Raw genomic sequence first — 20298 nt, 5'->3', positions numbered from 1 at the left:
CTGAGAACTCAGCACCTTTCTGTGGTTTTCCTGCCAAAAATACATATCTGAATCTAAACATGAGGAAACATCAGCTAAACCCAAACTGAGAGATATTCTGCAAAAGAACTGGTCAAAAAATGTAATGTTATGAAAAACAGAGACTGAGGAATTATTCCAGATTAAAGGAGACTAAAGTGACATGAGAATCAAATGTAATGCATGATCTGGGATTTCTTTTTTCTCATCTTCATTCACAATTTTTATGTCTTACAATCAATTTCTGAATCTTCAAAGTTGATTTGTCTTTTAAAAGAATGAATACTTCTTACTCATTGCACAATTTCACCTCCCTCTCCTTCCCGCCACCACAGGAAAACAAAACCAGGGAGGGAGTAACTTGGGGGGCAGTTGAAATGTGTACTCCAAATTCACAGCAAAGGCTTTCCAGCCCACCATCTTGTATGTATAGAACAAAATGGCAGCACCTCAAGCTCACTCGAATGAAGTCTCAAATTCTAGGCCGTGGTAAAACGATGGGAGTGAATGTCATGGGAATACAAAATGGAAGCGGGGTCATTGGCTTCCATTAACTTTCCATTAGCATCTTGACCTGGCTGGGAGCTATTATAAATGAAACCAGAAATAAGTTACCTAGACCATAGCAATGAATTTGTTTCTGTCATGTTTTTCATTAAGTCAGAAGTAGCAAGTTTTAATAATGGGCTTCTCGAGGCACGCAGTTTTTCATATTCAGCTCCTTCAAGGAAGTACTTCCACTCAAACTTAACACAGTCAAGGACAGAATATTTCCGGAGGCTCAGGAAGAATACAAAGAACAAGTAAGTAAATGCTGAGGGCTTATGTATGACCAAGATGGAATACTGAATATACAGAAGCAGTGATGCTGTTAAAGTGCTAGTGACAAAGGGTAATCTAACATTAATATACAACTCAACTGCAGTGTTCAATATGGCATGTGGTTGTCTTTTTTTTTCTCTTTTTCCTAGCCCAGCCCTACCTAAAATATAAAATAAAACTACAGGAATGAAATGAACAATCAATTAAAATCAGTAGCACGTTGTGAAAAAAATCATACTTTTTTTTTTTTTAAGTAATGAAGAAGTTAAATTATGCAAAGTTCAAACATCCAAGAGATACGGTCTCCAAGAAGGCTACCTGAGCTGAGGGGGGGCCAGAAGGGAACCTGGGAGTTGAAAAGACAAAGGGAACACAACAACAAAGTGCAGGGCTAGAAATTTCACTTTAAAGTAAAAAAGAAAATAACATTTCTGAAAATATTCATGAGAGCAACAATATCACCTGCTGGTGGTTTGGTGAAGAAGGAGAATGGAAGCAAACCTGGATATTAAGATGAGAGAAGTGCTGAACTTAATTATGATACACTATAATATGACATACCATATATCACATGCATGATATACCTTAATATGCTAGAAACAGAAAGTGGAGTACAGGTTATCAGGAGCGGGGATGGGTGGAGGAGGGAAGAAGGAGATTAGAGAATTAAAGCCTAGTGGGTTTAGGGTTTCTGTTGGGGAAGATGGAAAAGTTCTGGTAATAGATGGTAGTGAAGGTAGCGTGACATTGTGAATGCAATTGTTCCCACTGAGTGGTAACCTTCGGAGTGGCTGAGATGGGAAACTTTATATTGTACATATGTGTCCACACCAACACTAAACTAAACTTTCCAAAGTTACAAGGGTAATTAAATATAATGGATGAACCTGAACTGGATCTAAGAACTGAAGAGAAAAGGCACAAAAAGGACAATATTGGGACATTAGGAACAAATTGGAGTATAGCCTGTAAACTTTATAGCAATACTGAATTTCCTAAACTTGATAACTGTACTTCAGGTTATATAAATGAATGTCCTAGTAATTAGGAAATGTACATGGAAGTATTAAGTATTCAAAGAACGTGATATTTAACGCCTACTCGTAAATGTTTAGAAAATAGTTAGATAGATGGATAGATAAATGGATATGTATAAATATATGGCAAATGTGGTAAAACATTACAAGCTAGGAGAGCTGGGTATCTGGGTGTGTGGGTGGTGGTAGGTTGGCATTCTCTGTATGGGTTTTGTATTATTTTTATAACTGTTCTGTAAGTTTGAAATTTTTTTTTTAAGTTTTTTTTTCTTTTTTAAATCAAATCAAGCACATGAGCTGAGACAGATGGGAAAGACTGTGGTTCCTCTTTCCCAGACTAGGAAACAGCAAAACCTCTGTTGTGTAATTCCAAGGGTCATGGATATTCTGCTTCCAGATTCTATTCAACAAGTTTTAAAAGTGTTTCTGGGCAGTGATTTGAGTTGATAGTGAAGATGGAGTACTTGCAAAAGAGATACAATAAAATTAAACACTTAAATTTCAACACTGCTTTGAAAAACCAAGAAAGCACAGTCTGAGATTTCATGTAACCTGGTCAGCCTGCAAATCTGACAAATACTTAGTGAGCTGTTTTTGGATACTGAGCTCCTGGACTCACGAGAAACGAATGAAAATAACTCCTAGGCACTGCCCCTCTTTATAGAAGGAACTGGAGCCTGCCTGCTCAACCTCATAGACTGCACCCAATCTGTAGTTTATAAAGGACTAGGAGATAAGTTCTTGACTATTCAATTTATAGCCTGTTTTTTGGCAAGCTTTGAAAATTCACCATGACAAATTTTTCTTGCATGTATATTTTTCTCCTAAATAGGCTGAGCTTCTATCATTGTGAGAGAGGAGAGCCTGGAAGACTATGTCAAGATCATCACTATCAGAACCATCAATAGTTCATTAAAATAGGGGGTGCAAGGGTAGTTCTGTGGCAGAATTCTTGCCTGCCATGCGGGGGACCTGGGTTGGATTCCCGGCCCATACACTTCCCAAACAAACAAGCAAAGAAAGAAAGAAAAATAAACAAAAATTCGACAAATGGTGCTGCAATAATGGGATACCACATGGAAAAAGAATGAAATGTGACCCCCACCATACAGCAGACACACACACACACACACAAATGCCCATTAAATAATACTAAAATCAAAGTGCCCTCAAGATGTGTTTTGCCTTGAGACGATATTAATGATGTAGGCTAAAAAGGACTTAACCTGTTTAGAAGCTCTAACCTTATTAGAATAGTTCAGGTTTTGAGTTTCAGAACACTTTTGGTGGTTACAGGCACTAGCATTTGGCCAGACAGAATGGTGAGTGTTACTGATAAGAAGTAATATAATTTGACATCACCTTCACTGGTGTGCTGGTTTGAAAGGATGTATGTCCCCTAGAAAAGCCATGTTTTAATCTAAGTCCTGTTTCGTGAAGGTAGAGTGGTCCCTATTGAATGCTGTGTGTTTGAAACTGTAATCAGATCATCTCCCTGGAGATGTGATTTAATCAAGAGTGGTTGTTAAACTGGATTAGGTGATGACATGTCTCCAACCATCTGGGTGGGTCTTTGATGATTTCTGAGGTTCTATAAAAGAGGAAACATTTTGAAGAATGAAGAAGATTCAGAGAGAGCAGAGCAGAACAACATAGCCACGTGAAGCAGAGTCCATCAGTCAGCGACCTTTGGAGATGAAGAAGGAAAATGCGTCCCAGGGAGCTTCATGAAGCAGGAAGCCAGGAGAAGAAGCTAGCAGATGATGCCGTGTTCACCATGTACCCTTCCAGATGAGAGAGGAACTGTGACCGTGTTCGCCATGTGCCTTTCCAGATGAGAGAGGAACCATGACCGTGTTCGCCATGTGCCTTTCCAGATGAGAGAGAAACTCTGACTGCATTTGCCATGTGCCCTGCCACTTGAGCAAGAAACCGTGAACTTCCTTGGCCTCCTTGAACCAAGGTATGTTTCCCTGGATGCCTTTGATTGGACATTTCTATAGACTTCTATGGACATTTTCTTGGCCTTAGAACTGTAAACCAGCAACTTATTAAATTCCCCCTTTTAAAAGCCATTCTGTTTCTGCTATATTGTATTCCAGCAGCCAGCAAACTAGAACAACTGGGTAATAAAAAAATGGTAGCTAAATTTGTTTACTGCGTGCTGGGCACTGTGCTAAGCACTTCATACCCTGTATCTCATTTAAACCTCATTATGGCCCTCACTGAGGCAGAGCCAGCACGTCTCCTTTATAGGTGACAAAACAGGAAATTCATGGTCCTGCCACTGTTGTTAAAAACCAAGTATCACTGATATTGGACAACCTCAGACATTTCATAGATACAGCCTTGACTAACAATTCAATTCTTTATTAAAATATTTCCTCATGGGGGAACAAATGTTAAAATAAATTAAGTTTGAAATGGTAGTGATAAATGAAAGTGAGGGGTAAGAGGTATGGTATGTATAATCTTTTTTTTTTCTGTTATTGTTTTATTTCTTTTTCTGTTGTCTTTTTATTTCTTTTTCTGAATTGATGCAAATGTTCTAAGAAATGAATATGCAACTATGTGATGATATTGAGAATTACTGAATATATATGTAGAAAGGAATTATATGCTAATGTTTTTGTTTGTTCTTAATTTTTTAAATTAATAAATTAAAAAAAATAAAATATTTCCTCAGACATATGGAATAAAAATAAATAATAGGGGGAACAAATGTTAAAACAAATTTAGTTTGAAATGCTAGTGATCAATGAAAGGGAGGGGTAACGGGTATGGTATGTATAATTTTTTTTTTCTGTTTTTGTTTTATTTCTTCTCCTGTTGTCTTTTACTGAATTGATGCAAATGTTCTAAGAAATGATCATGATGATGAATATGCAACTATGTGATGATATCGTAAATTACTGGTTATATATGTAGACCAGAATGATCATATGTTAAGAATGCTTTTGTTCGCTTGTTGTTAAATTTTTTTAATTAATAAATAAAAAATAAGTAAATAATGGGAGAGGATAAGGGGTAAAAAAATTGGCTAGATTGAAATAGTAATGGTCAATGAGAGGGAGGGATAACAGGTATGGGATGTATGTGCCCTTTTTTCTTTTTTATGTCTTTTTCTGGAGTGATGCAAATGTTCTAAAAATGATCATGATGACGAATACACAACTATGTGATGATATTGTGAGCCACTGATTATATACTTATGTGTGTAAAGATATCCAAATAAAAAAATTGTTTTAAATGTAAAAAAAAAAAAAATTTCCTCAGAATCAGAAAAAAAAATAACCCAGTTTTCTTTCCCAAATGATTTCAATACATATAATTTTACCAAACAAAAGTGAACTGTCCTTACCTCCACCATTTTGTTGAAAGTTCCCTCACCTTTCAGATCCTAGAACTCATTTTAGGGTTGTGATTGTTGCATTCCCTGAAATAACGGCGATCAAAGGTTTTCTTTTCTTAGAAACTTTGAGTCTGTGAAGAAGTTTCATGTTTTGTTTCAGCCCTTCTTTTAGTCTAAGGCCAACATGGGGGTCTCCACAGAGAGACTGGATTATATATTTGCCCTTTTAAAAGCACCAGCTTGTTTAATTTGGGTTCAGTTGAGATTCTGCCACTGAGTGTCTGTGATGGTGGACAGTTGATTCAGCTTTCAGAGCCCCCATTTCTCCATCTGTGAACCGGGGTAGCCATCCCTACGTCTCTCAGGGTCACCTGAAGTTAAGTAAGGTGATGCATATGCAGAACATAGAACCATGCCCAGCTGTCCTAAATGCTCAAGCAGGTTTGGAGAGGGCAGAGATTCAAGATGGACATGTTAATGGTTATGAAAAGGAAGTATTTCACTTTGTTTAACCTAATGTTTTCCAAAATTATGTGACCACAGAACTTGTTTGTTTTCATAAAAGGCTCATTAACCAATAGAACTTGTGGTGTGTGGAACACTTTGGGAAAAACAACCACCAAAATCACAGTCTTCATCATCAGGGTGGTTAAAATGGGAAATTTTATGTGGCAGATATGTTGTAATAATAATAAAACAGAAAAACAAAGTAAGTTCTCAGGGGCCAAAGGAGTCAAAGTGAAATTTCAGGGTTGAAATTGGGATTTCTGGTCAAAGACTCTGCCCTGGGCCCACTAGAATCCCGCCATTTAAAGGGCTGCCTCCCTGACATTTTCTAAGACCCACCTTCTGATGCCACTTGTATTAGCTAGGGTTCTCTAAAGGAACAGAATCTACAGATTTCTGTAAAGATAAAATTTTTAAAAGTGTCTCACATAATCATGGTCATGTAAGAGTCCAAGATCTGTAAGACAGGCAGCAGGCTGGCAGCTCCAATGATGGTCCTCAACAAACTCAGGAGAGGCTGGCTGGGCAACCATGGGGATGTAAAAATCCAAAGTGTGTCAGGCAGGCCACAAGCTGACAGCTCCAATGAAGGTTCTTGATGAAATCTCAGGAGAGGCTGGCTGGGCAACCATGGGGGTGTAAGAATCCAATGTCTGTCGGGCAGGCCACAAGCTGACAGCTCCAATGAAGGTTCTTAATGAACTCTCAGGAGAGACTGGCTGGCTAAAGTAGGAAGAGTGATTGTCTCTTCTGAATCCTCCTTAAAAGCCGTCTGGTGATTAGATTAAGTATCACTCATTGCAGAAGACAATCTCCTTAGCTGATTGTGATTGCAATCAGCTGTGGATGCAGCCAATGTGCTCATGACTTAAGTCCATGAAATTTCCTCATAGCAACAGACAGGCCAGCACTTGCAAGATCAGACAACCAGGCACCACCTGACCAAGCTGACACATGAACCTGACCATGACTTCACTCACCTTAGGGTCTGTATTGCTCCTGTGAAGTTTCCATGGCTTCCACTCTGAGGAGCAAGTCACGTCCTGGCCCTATGGCTTTACTGCTGCTGGCTTCACATACCTCTGATGTTTGTGTTGAATGTGGAAACATGATGATTTTTTGCAACATTCTTGCAATTTTGCTTTATGTTTTTTCTTCTTATGGTTCTTACATTAAGTATATTAAGATCATTTTAATGGGTCTTAAGAATATTTCATAGCGTCCTTGCCTCTATTCAAGATCTGATAGCATTTATTTTCATTTTCTCATTTAATAATTAGTCTGCTGTCCTTAAATTAGGTGTCTGATGAATTGTCAGAGTGATTACACAGCATTTTTACTGACCCCACAACTCACTATCGAGTCTATTACGGAGGAGAGCGTTTATAGTTTCATGGGGAGTGAGGGGAGAGAAGCATGGAGCAGGATGGAATTCATATAAACTTTTGGAAAGTTTCATCACAGCATGTGTCAGTCTAGCCTAATGTTTAGTGTCTAAGCAATTGAGGTTCAGAGCTGTGGGTTCTAATTCTAGCTCCATGGCTTATTAGCTTTATGACTTCTAGACAAATTTCTTAGTATCGGTGAGCTTCAGTCTTCTCATCTGCAAAATGGGAATGATGATAGTTCTTGCTTGTTAGGACTGTTTTGAAAATTAAATGGGACAAAAGTATTTAAAGCATTTCCCATGGGCTCTGGCATACTGCCAGTACTTATTAATGATTATCCTAAGTAGTTAATATTTGACTGTTTACATGTCAAGTACTGTTTTAGTACCTATGTGTAAGGTACTGTATTAATTCATTTTAACTTTACAACAACACTTTGAGGGGTTGCTGCAACCAATATCTTAATAGTGAGTAAATGGACACAGAGAGTTTATGTAACCTGCCCAAGGTTATCAGAGTAGGAAAACGGTGTAAGGTAGCTATTATGAATGCTGTTGTTATTGCTTTCATTATTATTAATATTGGCTTCCGTCTTAATAGGTTCTGTTTTCTTTTTTCTGAGTTCACTGGATTACACAACAGGAAGCAGCTTCAGTAGCTTCTGCAAATGGGAACTGGGTCCTCTTGATTTGGGCTGACACAATTTTATAGTTGTGGTTTCACAAGTTCACCACCAGATGGCAGTCTATAGAGGTGATGTTAATTGACTTCCCAGGGACTTGGTATAGGAAAGTTTGAGAATTACGGCACAAAGGTATAGGTGCTTTACCACATGGCAAAGTGAGGGGGTGGGTGATGTGGTAGGGTCTCCTCTCATTCTGGCCTGGCATACAGTTTATTCCGTAGTTTAACCAGACATGGTGGGATCAAAAGTCTCCCACAATTCAACAGAGGTTGAACTCTCACACTGGCACATTTGGACAATAATTTTGCTGAAGGAGCTGGGGAGGGAGAAATATATAAGCTGTGCTCCTGTGATGTCCAGCCCCCCACCAAGCCTCGGTAGGCCTGGATGCTGCTGGGCCTGACCACATGGCTGTTCTTCTCTCCTTGAGCTTCCGTGGTGTTCTCTCCCAGTCCCCACATGCTGCCCATGGCCTGAGCTGGTTTTGAAGCCCCAGCTTCTGGATGAGAGTATGTGGCCATGAGCTAGGAATAAGAATAAACTACAAAATAAACATGGCACATTCTGAAAGTTTTGGGGGGGAAGAAGCCCATTATTTTTATATTAAAATAAGTTCAGAATATTGTTGGTTAAAAGGAAACATTTGCATGAATTTTGAGAATTTAACAGAAGATACGACGAATTTTCAGGCTGCCTTAGTAGTTTGTGGTTAGCCCTTCAGACCCTCCATTAGCCCTCCAGATCCTTCTCTATTCCATGGGTATCATTTTAGGGGAAACATTTGAGACACTTACACCCCTATTGTTTGAACCGTAAACTACTGGGAGTAGGTCCCAGTCTGGAGCAGATGAGATGTAATTCATTGCTGAGTAAAGTCAGTGTGTGTATGTGTTGGGGGGACTGGGAGGGAGTGGGGGTCCTGGTAGATGCACAGAGAAAAGAGTAGAGGGCACTAGGTTGTTTAAAGAATCCAGTTAGGTTTGAGTGGGGCTGATAATTTGCATTTCTAGCAAACTCCCACGTGATGCTGCTGCCTGGGAACGAGACTTTGAGAACCACTTCTTGACCACTTGAAGGCAATAAAGATAGTCCAGGCCTCTGCTTTGTTATGTTCCTGGTTGGTTTAAGTGAACTTTACTCAAAGGGGAGGATTAAAATCCTAAGAATCCTTATGGCTGGGTGAGTCCCTGGCAAATGGTGAAGTAGCTACTAGTACCACTGGTCCCTTTGGTTGACAAATGATTTGACCAGAAACAAGTTGGCACACATGATCATTTAGTTAGAAAATAATTTTGGCTAGAACCTAATATCTATAATTGCTGTCCCCAATCCCATGCCCATTGGGTGCAGTTTTATAATTCTCTTTATTGTCTAAAAATGTTGTCTCTTTTTCAGAATTTGCTCTTTAAAATGTTCTAATTTGTGTTCAGCCAATTATTCCTTCTCAATGGGAGCTACAAGGGGGAAAATTAGAAGAAACCAAGTATGCGATAATATGGGATTAATGTGAATAACCTAAATGTTTAATAATTGGGAAATAGTTGGAACAAACCTAAGATAGTGTGTTGGCTCACTGCCTGTTTTCTCTCAGATCCATTCGCTGCCTTCCCTCATTCAGCTTAGCATCTCAGGGAACCCTGTCATTGAAGCTCCCTTGCCCTCTGGACTCTAGCAGGTCTCACCAATGTAAGGTGCTGGTGGAACACTCGAGGGGGGAGTTGGGGAGAAAACAGGGTATTTCTCCCTCCCCCCCCTCCTTTGGACAGTAGCTCTGGCAGAGGCTCTATCTCCCCCATAACTACCGCCTCAACTTCTGGTTCTGGTGAGACCCCCCTTCCTAGTCTCCCAGCCTCATGGTGGCAGTGTGTTCTTGCTTTGATAATCTCCGTGTGCCCTTCGTCATCCCATTGGGTTTCTTAAACTATACTGAATTTCTACTCTTTGAAAGCAAGGGTTTCCATTACTGACTGGATCTTGCCTAATACACATAATGTCCTGGTCAAAGTTTTTCTGGCTAAGTTACTAAATAATACACAATATGGGCCTTGGATTTCGCAAAAGTTGGTACCATCTAATGTATATGTTGCTGCTTGTTGTGTGCCTGACATGGGCAGGCCAGTCAGTGGAAAACGCCATGGCTGGCCGGGGAGGAACTTTAGCCTCTCTGTCATCTCCGTCAAGTTCTCCTCCCTTTCCCTTCCCAAATCAATCTATTTTCTATGAAAAAGAAACCTCAGGATATGCCTCCTAGTGTCACTCAAAGCCCCCCCAAAACTCTCCTACACAGATATTCTAAAACTGTCACCTGGGAAAGCATAGGGGATATCAGGACTGTTATACTATTTTCAATACCTCATGAAAATATTCAACTTCTGAAACGGGTGTGACATTTATGTAGATGCTCTTTCTGTTTGTTAAAATACAGAAGGTGATCTATATTCTGCTTGTGTGCATCACACCCTATTAACCCATTTTCTATGATCAACATGGTGGTGGAAGCTGATTTCAATCTGTCTTTCAACACTTCAGTGACCTCCAACTCAACAATCTAAGAAAAATATCTAAAACTCAGATATTGTCATGTGCTTACTACTATGCTTTCAAAGTATGCATTGAGGAAGCCATGCAAATTATCATGGACACCACTAAAGAGAAAGTGGCTGAGACCATATAGAGCTCTCAAGGAAAATCTCATCAGAGCTGCAGATTTGTTGGTGATACAGAATTTGAATGCTCTCTCAAGTGCTGCTACTTGTGTAGGTCTTTCTTTACTGATGAACCAACAGTTCATCATTCAAAACCAAACCAGGAGTATGATTGCTGAATCATTATACTGACATTTCTTTTAGTATCCAGTACCTTAGTGCAGCTAGAAGTAAAAACCTAAACTTGTAGAATTGTAAAACCCATACCCAACTCTGAAACCTGTTCTACAACTAGTTGTTGCGATGTGCTTTGAAATTGATTGCTTTTTTGCATATGTTATTTCTCACAAAAAAGAAAAAAAAAGCTGATTGTGATGATAAATGCACAACTATATGACACTGTGAACCATTAATTGTACACTTGAATAATTACATGGCATGTGAATATATAATATATATCAATAAAAATAAAAACATCAACTTAAAAAAGGTCAAAGAGTAAATAAATACTAGGGAGGGATGAGGAGTAAAAACATTGGGTAGATTGCAATACTAATGGTCAATGAGAGGGAGAAGTAAGGGGTGGGATGTACAAGCTGCTGCTTTTTTCTTTTAATTTCTTTTTCTAGAGTGATGCAAATGTTCTAAAAATGATCTTCGTGATGAATACACAACTACTGGATGATATTGTGAGCCACTGATTGTATACTTTGGATGGAACGTATGTGTGTGGAGATATCTCAATAAAATTATATATATAAAAAGACAACCCCACACAAAACACCGAACCAGGCTTGTTGGTAAGGAGGAATCACTGCAGCGCTAAGGTTCAGGCCTCACTGGTGATGGGTGGCAGAGTACTGCCTTCGGGAAGGCTTTTAGTTTCTGAGAATATGGTCAGTGTACTATGGAGAATCCTCAGATAATATAACATAGCTTTTTTTTTTTTGAGAAGATTTAAACAATCTTAAATGAAGATTCTTCACTCCACACTTGCATTCTATGTCCTTTGCATGTGGGATTCAGTGAACTCTCTTCTATCATAGTCTTGGCCACTATGGAACCACATCATGAGACAAAGCTCATTTCAGTGCAGCTTATTAGGCGGCTTAGCTGACTTTAATTCAAGTTATATGGGAAGCTCTGTATCATCAATCTTTAGTAGGGTGCCTACTTAGAACACAAAGACATACCTGACATTAGTGATGATTGTTTTCATTTTTGTGGCCACGTTACCAGAAGGACTGGTTAAAGAACATTTATAAAATCATATAGGAGGTTTAGAAAAAGAGGAGATAGAACTGAAAAGTCAAAAACACAGAAGACAGACCCACTGTAGCAGTTAAGGGAGTGGGCTCTGAAGTCACATTTGCATCAGCCTGTTATAAACTGGGTGACCTTGGATAAGCCGTCTGGAGCTCAGTTTTGCCATCCATTAGATGGGAAAATATTTAACACTTCACTTTGCAGAGTTCTTATGAGGATCACATGATCTAATCATGTGACGGGCCTCACACAGTGTGTCTGGCAAGTAGGAGATTTTTAACAAATGTTGAATGTCCGCACAGTTATGGTCGTCATCTGTGGGAATAATCTTCAATCCCTGGATGTGGTTCTCTTTCAGACATTATACACAGGTGCATGTGATGGTCTGGTCAAATCCTCCTTGGAATCACATGGGGCAGGGGCATGTCTCCAACACAGGGTATGCCCCCAATTTTGGTAATTAATGAACATGCTGTTTTCAGAGTACACAGAGTATGAGGCCATAGGCTGGTTCCACTGGAGCAAGTCATAGAGGAGGTCATATCACAAGAAGGTTGGAGAGCGAGAGGAGATTTTAATTCCTAGATGAAAAGGGGAGGAGACCAAGAGAGAAATAAAGGGAAGGATGGCTCAAGGTCCTAAACCTGGTTCCCAAACTTGAGAGTGCACTGGAATCACTGGACAACTGAGCAACACACCAGATTTTCTGGTTCAGCAGATCTGGGGTGATGCCTGAGAATGTGCATTTCTAAGAAGTTCTCAGATGAAGGTGGTGCTGCTCATCTAGGGACCATGGTCTGAGAACCACTTTTCTGAGGACATGGTCTTTATCTGAGAAGCCCTGAAATGCCTATGGGAGAGACTGACTCAAAAAAATCTTTCAGTGTGAAGGCTTATTGGGTCATGCCTCATCACACACATATTAGTACTGTGTCCCAAAACAACAAAAGCAGAAAGGAAAATAAGGGAATCCTACTAAAACCCAAATGAGCGAGAAAGAAATAGACTTTGGGGACTGCTTTGTCTCTTGGCTTTAATGTTTTAGGTAATAAAAAAATATAATGGAAGGCTGAGTAATAGAAAATTTAATGGAAAGGGAAAAGGATAGATTTTTTCTCCAGTGCTTAGAAAAAGAAAATCAATTCGCTTACCTGCTGTGGAGGTTGTCCATTAGATTTCTCTATTAGTCTAACTTCTCTTCCTGCAACAACAAAAACATTGAAAATTAAGGACTTCAAATTGGCTCCTTTTCACAGACAAGTTGCCCTGTGAATGCTGACAGCAGAAAGCACCTCCTGAGGGGCAATGGGCAGTGATGTGGGGAGAATGGAGTTTTCTATGACAGTACTGGCCCTGCTCTATAGGGCTCTTAGCCCAGTTTGGCAAGTGCTTTAAAATGTGTCAGATCTGTGTTTGCAGTTCAGCACCTGATACATACAATTGACTCAAATTTCAGTTTTTCATTATAAAATACAATTGTAGGGAGATTAAAATGGCATAACACACAAGTTGTTTCTCATATTTCTGGGCATGTTGAAATTGTTCAATAATCAAAAGTTGTCATTGTTATTTATTACTGTTGATAAACATTAAGAGGAAAACACCCGGGCGGGCCGCGGTGGCTCAGCGGGCAAGAGTGCTTGCCTGCCATGCCGGAGGACCTCGGTTCGATTCCCGGCCCCAGCCCATGTAAAAAACAAACAAACAAACAAAATATAATAAAAAACAAGAAAATGTTTAAAGATGTTTCCCTTTCTTCCTCCCTTCCTTCCTTCCATCCTTCCTTCCTTCTCTCTGTCTTTCCTTCCCTTCCTCCCTCTCTCTTTAAAAAAAAAAAAAAAAAAAAAAAAAAAAAGAGGAAAACACCCCATCTTCTCTGAAGGATAAAGTTTCTAACTAGGCAGGAGAAAAAGCTTCCGGGAATTCACACCTTGGGGACATTTCAAACAAAGTGTCAATGAATAAATGTAAAACATTTCAATAAAATACGTAAGTTAGAAAATATATTTGCTTAGGATGAAATATAATAATGGTGAGAACTTGAGAAAATGAAATAAAGGTTCAGATTTTTATCAACTTCTCTGCAATTATTAGACTAATGCATACACCTTTCTTGAGAAATGTTCTGTACTCCACCCCCAAGTACATTACATATTGTGATAATAAACTCTGTCTCAAACTTATCATATACTCTTGGAATGATTTCATCTTCGGGGTGATTCAATTTTATATTCTCATCAGTAACACTGTTTGGCCCATTACTGTTTTCTATTGTTCAGTAATTCCTTAAAAATCGAATACATTGCTCAAATGTCACACTTTATTACTCATAATCCAATTCAAATATTATTCTATAAGGAAGACACTGAAGGTGAGAAAGAGATGAGAAAAGCAAAGCCGATACCCTTGAGGGGGCCACCATCTAACTGGGGTAGGCAAGGAGATAAGAATATATAAATAACTAAAATACTATGCAGAGTACAAATCATCATGTCTCAGTTTGTTAGGGCTGCTGTTAACAAAGTCCCACAGACTCGTGGTCTTAAACAACAGGAATTTACTGTCTTGCAGTTTTGGAGGCTACAAGTGCAAAGTCAAGTTGTCATCAATTTGTGTTTTCTCTGAAGTCTACAGTGTTCTGGTGGTGGTTAGCTGGCAACTCATAACCCAACCTCTGTTTCCTATACTGTTTCCAAATTTCCTCTGCTTACTAGAAATTCAGCCATGTTGAATATAAGGGCCACTCTGATTCAGTCTGGCCTCACCTTAACTACTGACAACTTCAAACCTTAAATACTAACACCTTCAAAGATCCTATTTACTAATGGGTTCACACCAACACGACCAGGGCTTAGGACCTGAACATGGCTTCGCTGGAGACATGATTCAATCCATAACAAATACCATTAAAGGAACATAAACCAACTCTTGGGATGTTCAAGACTGGGAGACTGTAAATGGGCAGCTTCTAGAAGCTATGATAGCCCGAGATGGACATTAAAAGATGGGTGGTGCCACGACAGACAGAGAATGGTGTGACGGAAACGCCTTCTAGACAGAGCAGATAACGTGGCAAAGAGGAGGTAAGAAAGGATGGAGGATTATTTAGTTGACAAATAGATGATGATTTTTTTTTTTTACTGGGAAACTGCAGTAAAGAGGTCACCCTATCGCATGCCCTACAGAATGAAGGCCTTATGCACAGAAGAGTAAATATTCTTTTACTCTGTTTGGGGTTTAAAGAGTAAGCAGTGAGCAGAGTTATAGGAGATGATGATTTCTCTGGAGGATCATGAATCACTTTGAGTGAGATGAGAAAAGGGAAAAAGAATTGTAGGGTCTGAAAATCTGCAGTTATGGTATGGAAAGATACTGGGAAAAAGAAACAGAGAAGAAGCTGTGGAAAATATTTAAGATCCACATCATCACAGCTTGAGATATCAGGTCCTAATTAAACACTATCAAAAGCTTTGCAGAGCACTGAGAAAATTCTTAAAGTCAAATCCTTCTCATGACTTCATTAATACTGAACTCCGTACAACAAACCCAAAACCTATTCCTATAGCCACACCCTGGCTCCTAAATATCAGACCCATATTTTTCAAATGAGTGATAGTGTATTTCTGAGGAGGAGAAGACCTTAAGAGTCAGCTTGTACAAAAGATAATGGAGAAGAGGACATTATTAGCATGTGAAAAAATTGGAAGACAGACCAGAGGTTTTATATCAATGTTAAATTTCTTAAACTTGATGACTGGAATTCAGGTGGTTCCATAAGTGGATATCCATGTTGTTAGGAAGTATACATTGAAATATTAACTGCTCAAGGAGCACAATGTATGTAACCTACTATCAAAGGTTTGGAAAATAGATAGATCGATAGCCAGATGGATAAATGCAATGATATGGCAAATGTGGCAAAATGTCAAAAGTTGGTGAATCTGGGCATCTGGATGAGGAGCATATTGGAATTCTCTGTATGGGTTTTGCATTATTTTTGCAACTGTGATGTAAGTTTGAAATTAATTATTTCAAAATTAAATGTTAAAAAAGAAAAAAGACAACAGAGAGACCCATGTTGTAAATTTTGGGGACAAGATGGATGCGGGATGTGTGATGAAGTTATTGAGGCCTTGAAAGTAGGTCCAGATGACTAAACATCACATGCTCAGAAACAGGGAGCAGTGGTTGGTTCTTGAGCAGCAAGTTATATGATGGAAGTAATTTCTTAGAAAGACTCACCTGGCAGTAGTAAAGAGGGAAAATTGGAAGGGAAAGGGGTTGGACACAAGGAGACCTGACCAGAGTTTAGCCTTTGAATTAAATGATGAGATGTGTGATGGTATCAAAAGGAATCCTGAGGAAAGGACAAATCTGGAAAAAGATTCTTTCAACCTTGTTTTGATTTTCAAGTTAGTACTGATTTCTACCTCTCTTAGTTTCTCTTAGCAGTTTGCTTATATATCTATTCTACATAGGGTCTTGGGAAAGTAACGGTGCTTATTAAGCTCTGCTTTCTTTTGTGTAAAATGACAGCGATAATAGTGTCTTTCTCATAGAGTATTAGAATTGAGCGAAAGAATACATGTAAGGTACTGAGTGCAGTGTGTGGCATGAAGTATGGTCTCAGTAGTAGCTATGACTCTTGACTCGTCATCATCAGTACTGTCATCACCACTGTCATTGTAATCATCACTTATTAGTTTTCTAAGTTTTTCCCTGTCACTACACTAGAAGTTCCTTGAGTACAATGACTGCACCTCATTATCTTTATTTCCTCAAAAGAGAATAAGCACTAGGGCTCCTATAAATATGTACTGAATGTTAAGGGGGAAAAATGCCAGATTTCCATGAAAGAAGGGATTCATGAGACAAAAAGAAGGAATTATCAAAATTAGTCTTATTTATGGAGGCTGACAGATGGGAAGAACAGCGGTTCCAAAGCATGGCAGCTGAAAGGAGATTTATGCAGTGTTGGAGAGACTCTGAATTCAGTGTTTAGCTTATTGAGTTGAAATTATGAATCAGGGAGATGACAAGAGAAAGATGGAAGACTGAACAAATGTATCCAACTCCTTCCATTAAAAAAAAAAAAAGGCATACATTCTCAGGGAGAACAATAGAAGAGACAAAAATAGAACACCCAAGACAAAAACAGAGCTTCCCAAGAAGTAGCTCATCTTGCAATTAGCAGTTTGGAAAACCAAGAACTAGCCCAATTTACATGGTAGAATTCTTAAAGGCCCTAGGAAATGTCAGTACTAGATGTCTTTGGAAAATAAAAGTGAAGAGGGGAGGGCTTAAATAAAGATAAACTAGTTTTGCTCAAGAAACAGTTAGGTTCCTTAATCCCTTTCTGCACTCCTTGTGGTTGCTACTCTCCATATCAATCAAAGAATAGAATTTTAATGTCTGGAAAGGGTAAAACAGACAGCTTCTGAGATGGACACTAGGCACAGCTGAGGGCAGTGGTCTCACACCTAAAATGGGGAGTAAGTTAATGTGTGCACATGGAATTTGATGCCAAGCCTGCCTCCCCTACTTGGCTCTGGGAATGGTGGCAGCCATCTCCAGGCAGGGGGTTGGAAGAGTCTTCTCTGGGGAAGCTGACCAGCATTAGAACCAAAGTCCCTGTGATTTTCTCAGCTATTTAGCCAGTCAAATTACTCCATAGTTCCTTCAACAATCGAAACCCTCCTAACTCTCCAGACAGTTAGCAAGCTTTCCATTCCTCCCAATTTTTAAAAATTAATTTATTAATTAAAAAAATTAACAAACTAAAACATTAAAATGTGATCCTTTTGTTCTACCTATATAATCAGTAATTCACAATATCATCACTTAGCTGCATATTCATTATTTCTTAGAACATTTGCATCAATTCAGAAAAAGAAATAAAAAGACAACAGAAAAATAAAATGAAAACAGAAAAAAAAAAGATTATACATACCATACCCCTTATCCCTCCCTTTCATTGATCACTAGCATTTCAAACTAAATTTATTTTAACATTTGTTCCCCCTATTATTTATTTTTATTCCATATGTTCTACTCATCTGTTGACAAGGTGGATAAAAAGCAAACAGAAAAAAATTCATGTATAACATACCCCCACCCCTCCCCCTCTTCGATCACCAGCATTTCAATCTAAATTTATTTCAACATTTGTTCCCCTATTATTCATCTTTATTCCATATGTTTTACTTATCTATTGATAAGGTAGATAAAAGGAGCATCAGACACAAGGTTTTCACAATCACACAGTCACATTGTGAAAGCTATACCATTATTCAATTATCCTCAAGAAACATGGCTACTGGAACATAACTCTACATTTTCAGGCAGTTCCCTCCAGCCTCTCTATTACATCTTGAATAACAAGGTGATATCTACTTAATGTGTAAGAATAACCTCCAGGATAACCTCTCGACTCTGTTTGGAATCTCTCAGCCATTGACATTTTGTCTCATTTCACTCTTTCCCCTTTTGGTCTAGAAGGTTTTCTCAATCCCTTGATGCTGAGTCTCAGCTCATTCTAGGATTTCTGTCTCATGTTTCAAGGAAGGTCCACACCCCTGGGAGTCATGTCCCACATAGACAGGGGGAGGGGGGTGAGTTTGCTCATGGTATTGACTGGAGAGAGAGGCCACATCTGAGCAACAAAAGAGGCTTTCTTGGCCATTCCCCCCAATTTTTAACAAGCATTAATAACCAAGCTATACACCAGACAGCTGAGGAGAGTCTCTAAGATGGAAGGGAGACATTGAAACCAACCAACTAACCAACAAACAAAAAAAGCACTTGTAGGAAACAAAGAGTAGGGAGAAGAAAACTTAAAAACCACAACAAAAAGTAAAACTGACAATAATGTCCTCATGCTGTCAAGACCAAGTCCAAAAACCACGTCCAAAAAGAAGAGAAGCCTACTTTTTTTTTAAGTCAGAGAACAAAAAAGGCTCTTGGAAATTAAAATTAGATAGCAAAATGAGTATTTCAATAGAGAAACCAGAAAGAAAAAAAAAGATGAAGAAAGCTCCCATAAAGTAACAAAAGAGCCAAAGAAATAGAAAGCCAAGTAGTAAAGAAAAAACAAACAAACAAACAAAAAAACTAGAGGGCTAATCCACAAGGTCCAAAATCAAATAAAAGAAGTTCAAGGTAAAACAAAGAGAAGATGGAAAGGAATTCCTCAACAAATTAATTTGAGAAAATTTTGCATATCTGAAGGACCTGAGTTCCTAGACTGAAAGGGCTCACCAAGTGCACAGGACAATGGAGAAAGATAAACTCACCCCAAGGCACATCATAGTGACATTTTAGAGCCAGGGTTAAAAGTAAAGATCATATAAGTTTTCAGAAAGAAAAAAAAAAAGATCGTATACAAATATCAAAATGGTTCTGGACCTCTTAAACATAACAGACCCTAGAATTCTAAACCTGTCCAAACCATCAGTAAAATAAGACATCTTATGATATGGAAGGTTTCAACAAATTTACCACCCACACACCTGTTCTCAGGAGGCTACTGGAGGACATCACAAACAAATGAAGAAATAAACCAGAGGAAGACAAGGGACACAGGAAATAAGAATTCAATATAGGACAGAAGCAAAAGTTATCCCCAGGGTGAGGGTGATAGGAGATCCCAGGAAGCCAGTGGTGTACCAGGTGGGAAGGACAATCCGTCCAGATTAAAGAAAGTAAAAAGGCTCTGGACAACTTTCTTTTAAGAGATGAGAATGGTAGAAAATCTTAAGTGTCCCTGTGATGGTTAAGTTTAAGCATCAGCTAGGCTAGGTTACGGTGCCCACTTTTTTGGTCAAGCAAGCACTGGCCTGATGGTTACTGTGAGGATACTTCATGGATTGAAATAATTAATTAGTTGATTGTATCTATGGTTGATGGCATCTAAAATCAACAAAGGAGATTGCCTTCAGCAATGAGAAAAGTCTTATCCAATCAGGTGAAGGTTTAAGAGGGAGAACTGATGACTTCAGCAGTCAGAAAGAAGCTTTCAATCTCTATTTCAGCCAGCCAGCCTCTCCTGCTGATTTCATCAAAACCTTCAGTGGAATTCCCAACTTACAGCCTGCCCTATGTAATTCTGACTTGCCAATACCCATGGTTTCATGAGCTAATTCTTATTATACATCTCTTAATATTTACATATCTACTCCCCACCCCCATGGTTCTTTTTCCCTGGAGAACCCTAATGCAATCCCAACGAGAGAAGATTTATACAATAGGGACAAGTTTGCAGTTGAATTGGTGGTAAGTACATGGAACACTGAGCAAATGAAAAATGAGATGTCATCTCTAGAGAAAAAGCTGTGTAAGAAAGGAAACATAATTATTATTTACTACCTGGCTTAGCTGAGAATAGCTTTTACATAGCCATAATAAATTAAATACTACAATATTCATCTAACCAAAGTTGGTTGAATGGGGTTTGAGTGGGGAAAAGGAATATTCCTCATGTGTGGTGGGGGCAGGGGATGGAAGCTAAATCTTCTTTCATAGCGGAGGATAATACCTAAAACTGGGGGGAGTAATTCAAGAAATGGTAATAGAAGCATTC

At 38.8% G+C, this 20298-nt stretch overlaps 1 protein-coding gene across 9 annotated transcripts in view; it reads right to left on the bottom strand.

The window, feature by feature from the left end:
* The window catches only part of PGCKA1 (PDCD10 and GCKIII kinases associated 1), a 109977-nt gene that overhangs the window by 14036 nt on the left and 75643 nt on the right, over positions 1-20298 (bottom strand). For 5 of the 9 annotated variants that reach the window (XM_077136582.1, XM_077136576.1, XM_077136575.1 and 2 more), the window contains one exon: positions 12872-12921. The gene's annotated coding sequence lies outside the window, so the exon portion shown is untranslated. The other 4 variants (XM_077136578.1, XM_077136577.1, XM_077136580.1 and 1 more) reach the window with 2 other exon arrangements.

The sequence above is a fragment of the Tamandua tetradactyla genome, chromosome 19 (genome assembly GCF_023851605.1).
Source record: "Tamandua tetradactyla isolate mTamTet1 chromosome 19, mTamTet1.pri, whole genome shotgun sequence".
NCBI classification, from domain to species: Eukaryota; Metazoa; Chordata; class Mammalia; order Pilosa; family Myrmecophagidae; genus Tamandua; species Tamandua tetradactyla.
This window is presented reverse-complemented; position numbering and strand designations above follow the sequence as displayed.